Source organism: Equus caballus, chromosome 9 (genome assembly GCF_041296265.1).
Source record: "Equus caballus isolate H_3958 breed thoroughbred chromosome 9, TB-T2T, whole genome shotgun sequence".
Taxonomy (NCBI): domain Eukaryota; kingdom Metazoa; phylum Chordata; class Mammalia; order Perissodactyla; family Equidae; genus Equus; species Equus caballus.
Window position 1 is genome coordinate 83,543,994 of NC_091692.1, and position 13,244 is coordinate 83,557,237.

Consider the following 13,244-nt stretch of genomic DNA (forward strand, 5'->3'; position numbering starts at 1 on the left):
TTTAAACCATATTCATAGACCCCTTTAATAAAAATAAAAACTAAATTTTAGGGGCTGGCCCGGTGACGCAGCGTTTAAGTGTGCACGTTCCGCTTCAGTGGCCCGGGGTTCGCTGGTTTGGATCCCGGGTGCGGACGCGGCACCGCTTTGCACACCATGCTGTGGTAGGTGTCCCACACATAAAGTAGAGGAAGATGGGCACGGATGTTAGCTCAGGGCCAGTCTTCCTCAGCAAAAAGAGGAAGATTGGCAGCAGACGTTAGCTCAGAGCTAATCTTCCTCAAAAAAATAAAAGAAAAACTAAATTTTAAAAAGAGCAGCACCAACGAGACTTGTGTCTCTGTGACCACCAGTATTGAGGTGAATTAGGGCTGCCTCCCACGTCCTCTCTTTCCCAGGCTGCACTCTGGGTTCCTGAGCTCCTTAAAACCTGCTGAGTCTGGAAGATGGTGATAGATGACCCAGACTCTTCCAGTGAAATGATGGTCTCAAAAATGGGGGAGGATGCGCTGGGGATTTAGAAGGCAGAGTAGCCGGAAAGAGTATAAATTACCCCACCACAAGCTTCACAGAAATGCTGACACTAACGGTTGCCGGTAAAATTTTTGCAGTAAGTGTCAGTGTGATGCCAGATAGCTGAGACAGTTGCAGAAAGTGTCCAAGTTTCCCTCGAAATGTTTTGGCCGGACAATTGGGCTCCATCCTTAAGAGTGCAGCAGTTTGGGGAAATATCACAATCGGACAGAGCCTTAGCACCAGGGCTCTCTGGCTCTGCTTTCCTCTTGTTTGTTGCAGGGAAAGAGAGGAGGGTAAGAAGGACGCAGGGAGAACCACCATTTATTGGCTCACTGCAATCATCTGCCATGCGCTTTATCTGAAACAGAAAGAAATAAAAAACCAAAAGCCCATGGCCTCTAGGATTTGGTCTGGACAGTGGAGAATAAATTCTTTTCATGTCCTCTCTCCCCCTTCTCCTAGCAGATGCTGCTAATAGGGAGAGGGTTATCTTCAACCCTCTTTAAGAGTAGGGGAGGGGGGAATTAAAAAATTCTTTTCAAAGTTTCCGTCTTACTTAAAGTGAGTATATGCAGTGACTGGCTCAGGAATTTAGGAAAACACCCTAATGTCCTTTTTGGTTTGGAAAGACGAGTCTCAGCTGTGATACGGAAGGAAGAGGCTGAAACAAAGGGGAGATAATGTGCTCGGAAAAATAAAGGGGGTTGTCATCCCATCCCAATGCCCCACTCCGCAGCCCAGGAGTCTGTAGGGTGGAGTCCTTGGAAATGGGGAAAAAAAGAGATAAGAGAGAATTGATGTAGGGAGGTCTCAATTCCCAGGAAATCATGCTAGGCAGGGTCCTAAAGAGAAATAGCCTGAAAATAGTCTATCCGCGGGAATGGCTAAAGAAAACGGCTAAGAGTGTTATCAGATACTCACTTTAATGCATGTTTTTGTTCTTTATGGTAAATATCTGCCATTACTTTAAAAAATAAAGTCATTAAAGCAAGAAGAGCCCTATAATGGGGTACTCTGGAGAAAGGTAAGCATCTTCAGAAATCTTGGGGAGGATGTTGGACTTCCCTCAGTTACATAGAATGGAGGCTTGAGTTAGTTTATTTAAATATTCACAGAAAGTGTGACACAATAGAAGGCAGAAGAACTCAGGGACATTAAAACATGTCTCTTTTAACCATCAGAACAATGAGAGGGGATCATTATCTTTTTTAGCAAGAGTGTCCCTCTTTGATATTTGCTTTGTGGATAATGTTCACAAGTCACTGTCAGAGCATACAGTGGTAGAGGAGGGAGCTGAAATATCTGGTCACCCCCTTCTAAGACACTAACTCTTCCCCATTTCACACACGCAGGAATCCCCAGGGGATTAATGTCAAGGGGAAGCATGATTCCAAAGGGTCACCTATTATATTGAAGGTTAGAAAGCTTTCATGTTGAGATAAAAGGAAAACTAAGTTGTTAGTAAATTCCAGAAAATGTTTGAAGGTCAAGAAGACATTTGGAGAAAAATATAAAATATGGAAAAGCAAACTACATAAGAAAATTGTATGTTCTTGCTATCTCAAGAATGTAGAGTAAGCCAAGAACACATAATCTGATTAAGCAGAACTGAAGTCTCCATAAAGACTGTGTAATTCCTGGTTACCTTGGTAACCCCTTCCTGAGGATCACGATGTGATAATGAGAAAAAAAAACACATGTACCTGTGACCCAGCAAGATCCCCTTGAGGGAAGGTCTGGGGAGAAGTTTGGGAGTGGAAGGACTGAGTTTGGTACAGAGGAACCCAAGAGGATGATCTTGGGTACTGCAGACCCGGGTGCCCCCTGCTGACTCGGGCTCAGTCAGGGTAAATAATAAACTAAATGTCTGTGGCTCCACAGTGCTTCTCCTGCCGCACCACAGGCCTCCCTGCCTGCGGAGGACTTTGCACTGAAAAGCAAAAGCACTGTGCAGGAGGTGGTGGGGACTGAGTCTGGTATGGTTGTACCTTCCTTCACTGTCTGCACGGCAGGTTGGGCCCATCAGAGGCCAATTCCACATCCTTTCACCTCAGTTCCTTTACTAAAAGGTGGAGATGTCAACAGCGCCCATCTCAAGGTGTTTTTTTGAGGATTTAAATGAGTTACTACACAGAACGCACTTTGAACAATGCTTGGTACATAGTAAGATTCTTAAGGCGTTAGCTATTAATACTGTAGTTGTTACTAGTATTTAATGGAGGAAACTGGAGTAGAACCCAGAGTGAGCACCTTGTTGTCTATCTGGGCACGATGTCTGTGAAGACAAAGAGGAGGAAATGGAGGAAACAGCATTAGCTGCTAAATAGAAGATGGTTTGGGGCAGGTCAAGTCTAAAATGCAGAGCTGGCTCAGGGTCCTTGGCTCCCACAGAAACCACAGTTCTTACACCAACGATGACGCTCCTTCGAGAGTGAGCTTGTCCAATCCCCAGTGTTATACTCTGTGACAAGGACCCCACATCCCAGCAGGATCAAACCTCGGGCATTATTGCTTTGCTACTAAATACCATGTCTGACTGTAAGACACACATTGATTTAATAACAGACTTCCAGAAGGGGGCGGGGAGTGGAGAACTAACCCTTCATCAAGGGTGCACATAGATGTTGTCGTTTCTCAGAGCTTATAATTACAAGTCTTCATCTTCTGAGTTTGGGACCCACTGAGAATAGATACCAGTGTCAGCTAGGAAATAAAATGTCAACCTCATCACGGATGAAGCTGGATTGGAGAAGTCCTGCTTGGATCTGCAGCCAAAAAGGAGGCTTGCACTTTGCCAAAGTCTAGACCACCACCCTACCCTGGGTGGAGTGTGCAAAGCAGTCGGGCCACTGCTAGCCCTTGCAGAACCTTTAGAGGCAATAGAAAAGGTACCCTTTCTGGTGAGTGCAGCTCTATGGGTGCACGGCTTGGCACATAGAGTGAGAACTGCATTTCAGTCCCCGCTGGACCTCGGCTGGCTGGGTGCTTCTGTCAGCACATTAACACTCAGCTATTCTGCCAAGTAAGGACTCACTCAGTCTGCCGCACAGAGAACTTCAGCTTGGCTCCAACCTACTGAACCTAACAGGGGGCCAGGGAAACCACGGGCCTCTAGACTGCCTCTCGAAGAGGTCCTGGAACCAGATGACCTTACTACGTTGAAGATGAAGCAAGCAGAGTAGACATCACACTAATTCAACAAGCCAAGTGGCCTGAAAAGGTGAAGACAGGCCGATGATGCAGGAGCAGTGGCCTGTAAGGGTCCATCGCAGGCAAGTCACACCCACTAAGGCAGAGATTTTCAAAGTTTGGCCAAGACCCACAATAAAAGACATGCTTTATGTCATCACCCAGCGCACACACACACACGACTGAAATAAAGTTTTTAGAAATTATATTTACAATGTTCCCTATATTTATATAATGTAAATCTCAACCTTTATTGATTTCATCATCTCAAATTAGTAATAACTCTAGTTTGAAAAACTTTGAACTAATGGAAGTCAAACTCTTGCCCCCATCACTCAGACAAATTATTTGTCCTTCCTTAGGGAGAAGTGAGTGAGGGGAGTGGAGGGAAAAGCAGACATCACCTTCCTGATACTAAATAAGGGGGATAAAATTCACATTCTAGGAGCCCCAGAAATGTGGGGAGGAAAAGATAATATGACCCCGCCTCTGGCAACACAGACACAACAGTCTGAATGATGGATGACAATTTCAGAAATACTGAACTGGTTTTAAGTGCTTCTTTTAATTAAAGAAACATGATTTTTTTTGAACTGTGACTTGAATCGGAAGTATTTTTTGTTTGTTTTTTCTACAAATATGCCCATTGGATGGTCTCAAAATCTGACCAAATCAATGCACTATCTGAAGTGACTCAACTGGAACCAATCAAAACAACAAAACAGTCTGAGCTGAATCAATATTTTATTCCCTTCAAACCTCAATGGGTCCTGAGACTGAAGCCTTCTGAAGCGTTGGTCCTAGCCAAGGCCCTTGGCTCCGAGCTGCTGTGCCTCCCTACCTCATACCCTATATCTGAGTCATTCTTAGCTGTTCTCAGTTCCCCCAAAGATCCCCAAATGCTCCAAGCCTCTGCTCATACAGCCCCTTCCATTTAGATTGCTCTTCCTTCTACCCTCTGCCTCCCTACCTGCGTGGCAACTACCTACTCATCTTTCAGAACTCTACTGAAGGATCACTTCACACATTCATTAATTTGCTTTCTCAACAAACTTTAATTGAAGATTCACCATATGCCATATTAGGGAACCCAAAGGTAAACAATACATGGTCTCTGTTCTTAAAAAGCTTACAATCTGGTCAAGCACAATAGGCACTTATAATGTTGTAGATGTCATCCCCCAGGCAAGCACATAGGCTATTATTAGAGCACAGAGAGGGAGCCCTCAAGTCAATGTAATGGGCTGTATAAGGCTCTCTGGAGAAGCTGATGCTTGACATGGCTGAAGAGGTGAAGGAGAGAGTGGGGATTTTAGGGGACAGCAGTAATGGAGTTAAATACCATTATTCCCAATTTAGAGATGAAGGAACTAAGGCATAGAACACTCAAATACATTTCCCAAGGTGCAAAGTTATCAGTTAACAGAGCTGATATTTAGTCTCAATGCACGCTAACTCCAAGGCAGGTCTCTTAATCATTAACTCTGACAATCTTTCATCTGCCATAGGAATCCAGACAAGGAGGCATTCCTGGCTGAGACTAGACAAACAGGAAGAAGAAAATGAATGGGACAGGCAGGGGCTGTTAGAGCCATGGTGGAGCCAAGTACCAAGCCAAGAGATGATTACAGAGGGGCAGGGATGGGGACAAATCCTGGTTTGCAGGACCTGCAATAAAGCAGATCTCTGCCATTAAGTCCTTGTAGAGAATCTATATCAATGCTATGTGTTGGCTGGGTACTAGTCATTTCAAATCAAACCCAGCTAGAGAGAAATCCTGTCTCAGATAGTTACAAGAAGTGTGTCCTTGGACAAGGAGTTTAAACTTTGTGAGTCTCCCCTTCTGTATCTGTACAACGGAGACAGTGATGTCTACCATACGGGGCTGTGATGAGGTTTAAATTCCATGAGATTAAATGTGTAAAACACGAAGCATAGCTCCTGGGACACAACACGTGCTGAATTCACATTACTTCTGCTTCCTCTTTGCATCCCTTAGGTTTTCCCTCTCTCGCTGAGGAGATATCCCTGGGTCCATCTACTTCCTCTGCCACAGAGTGAGCAGGATCCCGGCACCCAGCCCCATTATAGTACAACTGAGTCCTTGGCAGCAAGCTTACTAGGGAGTGACTAGAAGCACAGTCACAGGGCACCAAGCAGAGCTTGTTAGAGTGAAAATGGAAAGAACAGAGTCCATCTTTCAGTGCTGCCAAGGGAGCCAGGAACCACCCATCCCCGGCAGGAAGGAACTGTTAATTGTGTCATTAATAATACTTAGCATTGTCCCATGCTTCTCCAACTTAATTAATTCCACTCCAAATCCTGGAAAACAAATGACTGAGTGTGTTGGAGACAGGCCTCTGTTCCTGAGACAGAAGAGTAGAGAGTGTGTCCTCTGCAAGCACCGGGGAAAGGAAAAAGCTGCATTACCATTTCCTCGGGTCAAGTTACCCAGGGTGGGAGAGGGCATTGAGCCCTAATGGGGACTTTTCCTGCACCCCGAAGACCCTCTTCAAACAATAATAATCACCCAAGGGTACAAAGATACAACAAGGCTCATTCAGCCCAAGACACATTGCCCAGAAGCGGAAGATGTTGTTAAGCTGGAGCCATGGTCTGGAGGTAAAAGTTTATTCCTCTCTTTCTCCAGAACACAGAATCAATGTGCCAGAGGGCAGGACATGTAGTTAGCTGGTGAACTCTGCTGTCCTTTAACTCAGTGGACACTCACTTTACATATCAGAATCTGGGGGGTACCAACAACCTGACCCAGTTCCCTCCCTTCACAGGAGTGCAGAGTCAAGTGTGAGAGACAGAAGAGGCAGAGAAACAGTGAGAAAGCTACAATATAAAGAGAATTACTCAGCTACGGGGAGCTCAAAGAATGTGCGGCAGCCTGGGAGGTGCCGAAAGGATTCCTGGAAGAGCACATGTGTGAGCTGTTTGAGAAGATGATTAAGAGACAACAAAACAAAGACATGGAGAGACTGGCCCAGTGAGGACTAGCTGTGCAGATGCTTAGTTAGAGTCAAGAGAAGGCAAAGCGCATTCAAGGACTTGAACACAGTTCCATGCAACTTGTGGAGCTGGGGAATTGCAATTGGACAATGACTTCTGTCACTGCAGAGTGAAGAAAGACTAGTGGGAAGACACACAAAAGTATAGACATGTATAACATATGAGGAGGGCCCGGAGGAAGGAAAAGGATGAAAGGCGGGAGAGACTACTTCTGCCTTCAGGGAAGGCTCAAGTCAGTGGCAGGCTAACAGGTGAAGGTCCTGGCTTGATGAAGCCAGAAAAAGCATTTCTCAGGCACATCCTTGCAGGAATCTCCTATCCCACAGGATTCTGATTCAGCAGGTCTGGGTTGGGGCCCAAGAACCTACACTTCTAGCAAGCATCCCAGGTGACAGAGATGCGAGACATCCACAGACCTCACTTTGGGAAGTGTGGTGGAGAGGTCCCGGCTCCCAGCCGGGCCTCACATGCACTCTGACTCTGGTCTGTTCTGTTTGCAAAGAAATCCTGGATGTGACAGCAACTGTCATGAGACAGGCAAGGTGCTGCAGAGGAGGTTTTCTTATCTTCTTCCGGCGTTCCACCTTATCAAATCTAGAAAAGCTCCTGAAATAGAAATTTCCAAAGAGTCTGTCCCTTAGAGCAAGTTCATTGATGCATTTTATTTGAAGGCACATCCCAGCTCCTAGCACAGAGACTGTCCAGGCAGACAATGCATGCTAGTTTAATTAATGGAACTGATCTCCATTTCTTTTCTGAAAAGTGTCCTGTGCAAATGCTAGCAGCCATCATGCTTATTTGTATGGAAATAATCTGCTGAAGTGACTTCCTGTCCCAATTTCTCTCTTAAAAAATAGGAATCTACTCTCTAGCTATTCCAGGATCACAGCACTGGACCAAAGATTTTGTGTGTTTGTGGTGTTATGTTGCCTGTGTGGGGACTGTGTGGTCACTGCAAAGTGCAATGGACATAAAATTCAGGCGAGTGACTTTGCTACTTGTTAGTTACAGACTCCTGGGAAAGTGACTGATTGTCTCCATATTTCAATTTCTTCTTTAGTAAAGTGAGGAAATTAGACAATTTATTCATTCGTTCATTCCTTCAATAAATAATAATCAAGCACATCCATGTAGTCTACCAGGCACTACCCCAGTTGCAGGGAGTCAATGATCAGTAAGGCACACTCCATCCCTCTCCTGATAACACAATAATGAACAATGAGGCCGCCTGCTCTCCGTACAATCACCCATTTCCAAAGTTTGGAAGCATCTTGGAACTGCCCTCCTTTTTCATCCTCCTCTCCATCACTAAGTCTAGATAATTCTGTTGCCTAAATAATGCTATAATCAATTCTCTCTTCTCCAACTCTGTTATAGCACAGATACTCCAACCACCTGTTGGAGAAGTGGTCCCTGGCTTTCCCATGACTCATTGAAAGCTCATGCTCTTCCGTGGGCCCCAGCTGAGCTTTCTCCAGTGTAAATCTGATTTGGTTCCTACATTATTTACACGCCTTGCCCGACTCCCATGAGCCACTAGATGATCATTAAGAGCAACTGCTGACTATGTACCAGGCCTTCTTCCAAAGGGCTTTGTATATTTTAACTCATTAATTCACAGTAACGATTTAAGGTGGGTTCCATCATTGTCCCCGTTTGTGCTGGTTATTTGTCTGTTAGCTGCCATCTCCATTCCTGCCCTCCTATGTTCTCCTTTATCCCGCATCGCGGGTGTGGAAGCCTGTAAAATACATGTCCCGGGCTCCCTGGTCACTGCCTTCTGGTTGGGCCTCTGCCCCTGGGAGGCCCTGGGGAGAGCCTGGAAAGCTGGAGGAAGGGAGAAGTTTGCTTTTGCACTGTTTTCTTTTCCCTCTGCTTCCGCTGGTGCCTCCCTCAGTGGTAGCAGTATGAGTAAGAGCACAGCTTCTCTGTGCCCAGCTGCAGGGACCTCCTGGGAGCAGTAGCAGCAATACGGCCTGCAGCAGATCAGCAGCACATGCAGCCTGCACTCCTGCCAAGGGCTAATAAGCTTCCTCACTTCTGAGTCACTCTCTCCTCCTTTTTACTTCTCTCCTCTTCCCAAACATGGTAACTAATCACCTGCATGAAATCCCTCTCTGCTAGAAATATCTTCGATGCATTCTATTTCCTTGACTGGACACTGATGGATACACCACTTAACACAGAGGAAACGGAGGCACAGAGTACCAAGTTAAACAGCCAGAGTGCCAGAAAGCACAGATAAAGGAAAAAAACAAAAGAGATACTAAAGTCAATCAAAGCTCCTTAAGCACGTCACACAATACCCTTCATAACTGTCTTCCTCTCTCCATCCACATCTCACAGCCTAGTTGGAGGATGGCATCGTGTTTTGTTATTGTTTTGGTTGCTGAATGAATGAATGAATAAATGAATGAATGCCAAATGCACCATACTTTTGTAAAACCCTGGCAGGATCTGTAGCTGCAGCAGATGTTTGATAACTCAGGGAGGAAATACATAATAAACTAATGAATAAACTCCAAGCACAAGACAAAAGGACCTGAGAAGCAACCCCCTACCTCTGCATTCCTTCCAGCCTCAGTGTCAAACCTGCTTCATCAGAGACACTGAGCATTCACATTCCTTATACAGTCAGCATACAATAAATGCACATTTGTTAAATGAATGAATCAAGCAAGCAAGCAACAATGTCATCCATCAAGCCATGGCTCAATGATGTTTAAAATTCTAGTTTATCAAAATATAAAATTTTCCAGGAGTACAGCACAAAAGAAAACCATTACATTTTCCTGAAAACGAAAACCTCCAACATGGCAGCCTACAAATAATTAGACGTTATCATCTCTAACTTAAAAAAAAAAAAAAAAAAAAAAAAGCCAGTTAACCTCAGGGGACATCCTGTATGAAAAAGGAAAAAACAATGAGTCATGGATTCTAACCTCCTATTTATAACCTGGGTCCACAAATGATCTGTTGCTAAAGGAGAAGAAAGCCATTAATCTCCCAACTCAGGGAGCAATTTTATATTTTGAATAAAAACAAGATAAACAGCATTAAGGAGGGAAATAAATCAGATATGCAGCAATTAGTTTGAAAGGAGCTGGATTTTCCTGCCTAACATTCTCTTTGGAATTTAAGCCTCATCCATCAAAGAGAAAAGTGTATCCTATGACACGGAGATTTTCCCTTCCCTTTTCAGACAAAATTAGCCAGTTGATCTGAATAGTAAATTGACAGGACCCAGAAGGGAGTGCAGAAGTGAAAGGATTGAAGTAGAGGTGGGAGTGGATGCTTAATAACATTTGGTGAAGCCCTGACCCCTGCACTTTTAACCTCCTAGCATCTGTGTGATTTTTTATTCATTAAGTTGTTCATTGTCTATCTGTGAAATCTTAGAAGACCTGGGATTTTTAAAAACTAGAATCTAAGAGGGACCTTATTCATTTTCTAACCCAGTGTCCTTATTTTACAGATTTAGAAAGCTCAGCCAGTGACAGCAACAGACTTGCGTGAGTTTGCGCAACATCAGCTGAGTCTCCAGGACCAAAATCCTGGCCATGTGCCTCCCAGCCCTTTTCCACAAAGCTCTGTAACGACAAAAACACCAACAGTCGTAAAGTGGCTCCTTACTTCTGGCAATCTTTGATTTTAGGCAACACTTTCTGGGTAGCAGCCTCCTTTATGCTAAATTATGGAGAAAGTCTGCTTCCCTGTCAGTCTCCACTTTCTGCACGATTCCTCAGGCATTTTTCTTTCTAATCAAAAACCCTTTCGAGATTCCTCTATCGCTCATTTGCACCTTACTCTGAATTCTAATTATTATGTTTCCTCTCTCCATTATTTTGGAATATCTTGCTAGAATTTTTTTCAGCAACAGTTTGGTAAGTGATTCATTTGAAGCACAGACATAATAAGTCTCTCCAGATAGACTTACAAGTCCTTGCATAGGATTTTTTTAAATATTGTGTATAGAGCTGTGTGAATAGTTTGTCTCTTTCATCTCTCACCATCCCAGCTATTCAGTTTGGGTTGATATATCCAAAGATTAATAATCATATCAGTGGAAAGAGCAGGGAGATGTCAAAAGGTTAAGGAGCTCATCAAAGCATTGGTTTCTAATAGTAACATAATAATTCAAAAGCTGACTATAAGTTAAATGCTCGTCAATATCGAATAGTTAAACTATGGTTCATTCAAACAACACAAAACTATTTAGCCATTTAAAATGATACAGAGAAGAATACATATTAACATAGAAAGAGGTTCAAGGTGCATTGCTAATATAGGAAATTTGAAGATTTATCAATGGCACTTATTATATGATCCTACTTTTTACCAAAAAAACAAACAACAGAGTTCTACTGAAAAAAGCATGTAATGATATTCCCAACTTGTAAGAGATATATATATGCATATATAACTTTTGTATTGCATTTTGTAATATGGCACATGTATTCCTTTTGATAAGAAAAGCAACACAATGTTACTGTTATTTTTTAATATAAAATAAAATTACCCAAACAGTCGCCCTGCACCATTAGAGAAACAGTGTCAGAAATTACGCCTGCGTGTTCTCAGTAAATTTGTAAATATTGGGGAGGAGAAGGGGGACCTTGGTGATCCCATGATCTCTTCCACCACTCTGCTTTCTTTACTTTATGTGTTGGTTTTGTTTATTTTTATACATGAGTTTTTGTTTGAACAAAAGTTCCCAAGGGCAGATGTGTGTATGTGTTTTGCTCAGTTTCCTTTTTTGATGATCGTAATAAGTCCTTATCTGTGAATATTTTCTTGGTGTGCACAAAAGTAGGAACACGAACAATTCTGTTTGACTATGCTTTGATGTATCAGATGTTGTGCTAGGACTTTTCACAAACACTATCCTGTTTCTTTGTCATCAAAGCTCTGAGAAACTGGCGTGATTTCCACTAATTTTAAAACGCAGGAGGAGAGGCTCAGAGAGAGGCAGTGACCTGTCCATGTTGTCTCAGGCAGACAAGGGTGGGCCTGAGAAAGAAGCCCAGAGCCGTGAGAACCAAGTTCTGTCTTCTTGCCAGCTCGCAGCACATGATCTACCAGTTTGGCTGGGGTTATGGGTTGAATTGTGTCCCCCTACAAATTCGTATGTTGAATTCCCAATCTCTCAGTACCGCAGAATGCAGCCTTAAGTGGAGAAAGAGTCCTCACAGAGGTAATCAAGGTAAAACGAGGTCATTCTGGTGGGCTCTAATCCAATATGACTGGGTCCTTATGAGAAGGGGAAACGTGGACACAGACATGGCAGACAGAAGACCATGTGAGGACACGGGGAGAATGTGATATGAACATGAAGACAGACATCTACAAGGTAAGGAGAGAGGCCTGGAACAGATCCTTCCCTCATACTCCTCAGAAGGAACCAACCCTGCTGACACCTTGATTTGAGACTTCCAGCTCCCAGAACTGTGAGACAATGAATTTCTGTTATGAAGCCACCCAGTCTATGATACTTTGTTATGGCAGCCCTAGCAATCCAATGTAGCTGGTCACCTGGAGAACACATGAAACATTAGTTTTGATGGCAGAAAGGGTGGCTTTAAGAATGCACGGAAGTTTGGGGCCACTATATGGAAAAAAAAAGTCTTCAAGGAATGGAATGGGGAATGGAGGAGAGAAAAGAAATGTCCAGTAGAAGAGAGGTCCCATGAAGCCCTGCTGCCTTCCTCCCCATGCTGCCCAGGTCAGCCCTGCCACTAGGAATAAATCCACAAGGCAAATTATTCAGAACCATGTGTATTGGGGCCAGAAATGCATCATTTAACTTTTTGCAGTAGTTGTACCTTTTTCATTTGGTTTTGTTTTAGGCTAAAATTACAATATTAAATTTTAATATTCAAACATTAGCAGGAGTTTGCATTCCCTGAACGTCCACCCACCTCTTTCCTCCAGCATACGTGGAAGGGTGACAGAGAAGAGCAAGACACAGCATGCTGGAAAGAGGACCAGGCTATGGCTGCTGGTGCTGTCCCTGCACTGGAGAGGCTGTGTGACCTTGAAGGCTTGCTCCCTTCTTCTGGGCTTGGTTACTTCCTCTGTCAAATGATGGAGATGACCTGAGTGCTCTTTAAGTTTCCTCCTGCTCTAAGTATCTGCAAGTCTCTGTATCTCTAGAGACTAGAAGGAGCCAAGTAGAAATCAACAACAGATGGCTGCTCAGGAATTGAGTATCTGTCTGTACCTTTGCCATCATCAGAGCTGGGAGGGGTGTTGGAGAGCCATGGAAAGCGAGCATCTCCATGTGTGGATAGGTGTGTGACCTGAGCAGGGTCTCTACAGATCTTTAGAGTCCTAATCAAAGAAAAGTTCATAGTGCCTGTTCTTATCCTCTTTTGTCACTGATAAAACATAAACATTACATGTATGCTCAAAATAAAAGATTTTCTGACTGAGAAATCTCGGATTACTTACTGAAGCTTCTGTGATCATGTAGGTCTGACTGTGTGCGTGTGTGCGTGTGCGTGTGTGTGTGTGTGTCACCT

The 13,244-nt window shown here is 43.8% G+C and overlaps 1 protein-coding gene and 1 long non-coding RNA gene across 6 annotated transcripts in view; one reads left to right on the plus strand and one right to left on the minus strand.

The window, feature by feature from the left end:
- The window catches only part of LRATD2 (LRAT domain containing 2), a 70,015-nt gene that overhangs the window by 19,538 nt on the left and 37,233 nt on the right, over positions 1–13,244 (minus strand). The gene's annotated exons all lie outside the window — the stretch shown is intronic.
- LOC138915454 (uncharacterized) lies at positions 11,872–13,158 on the plus strand. Its single transcript, XR_011421407.1, has 2 exons — positions 11,872–12,073; positions 12,655–13,158. It is a non-coding gene; the product is annotated as an uncharacterized lncRNA (long non-coding RNA).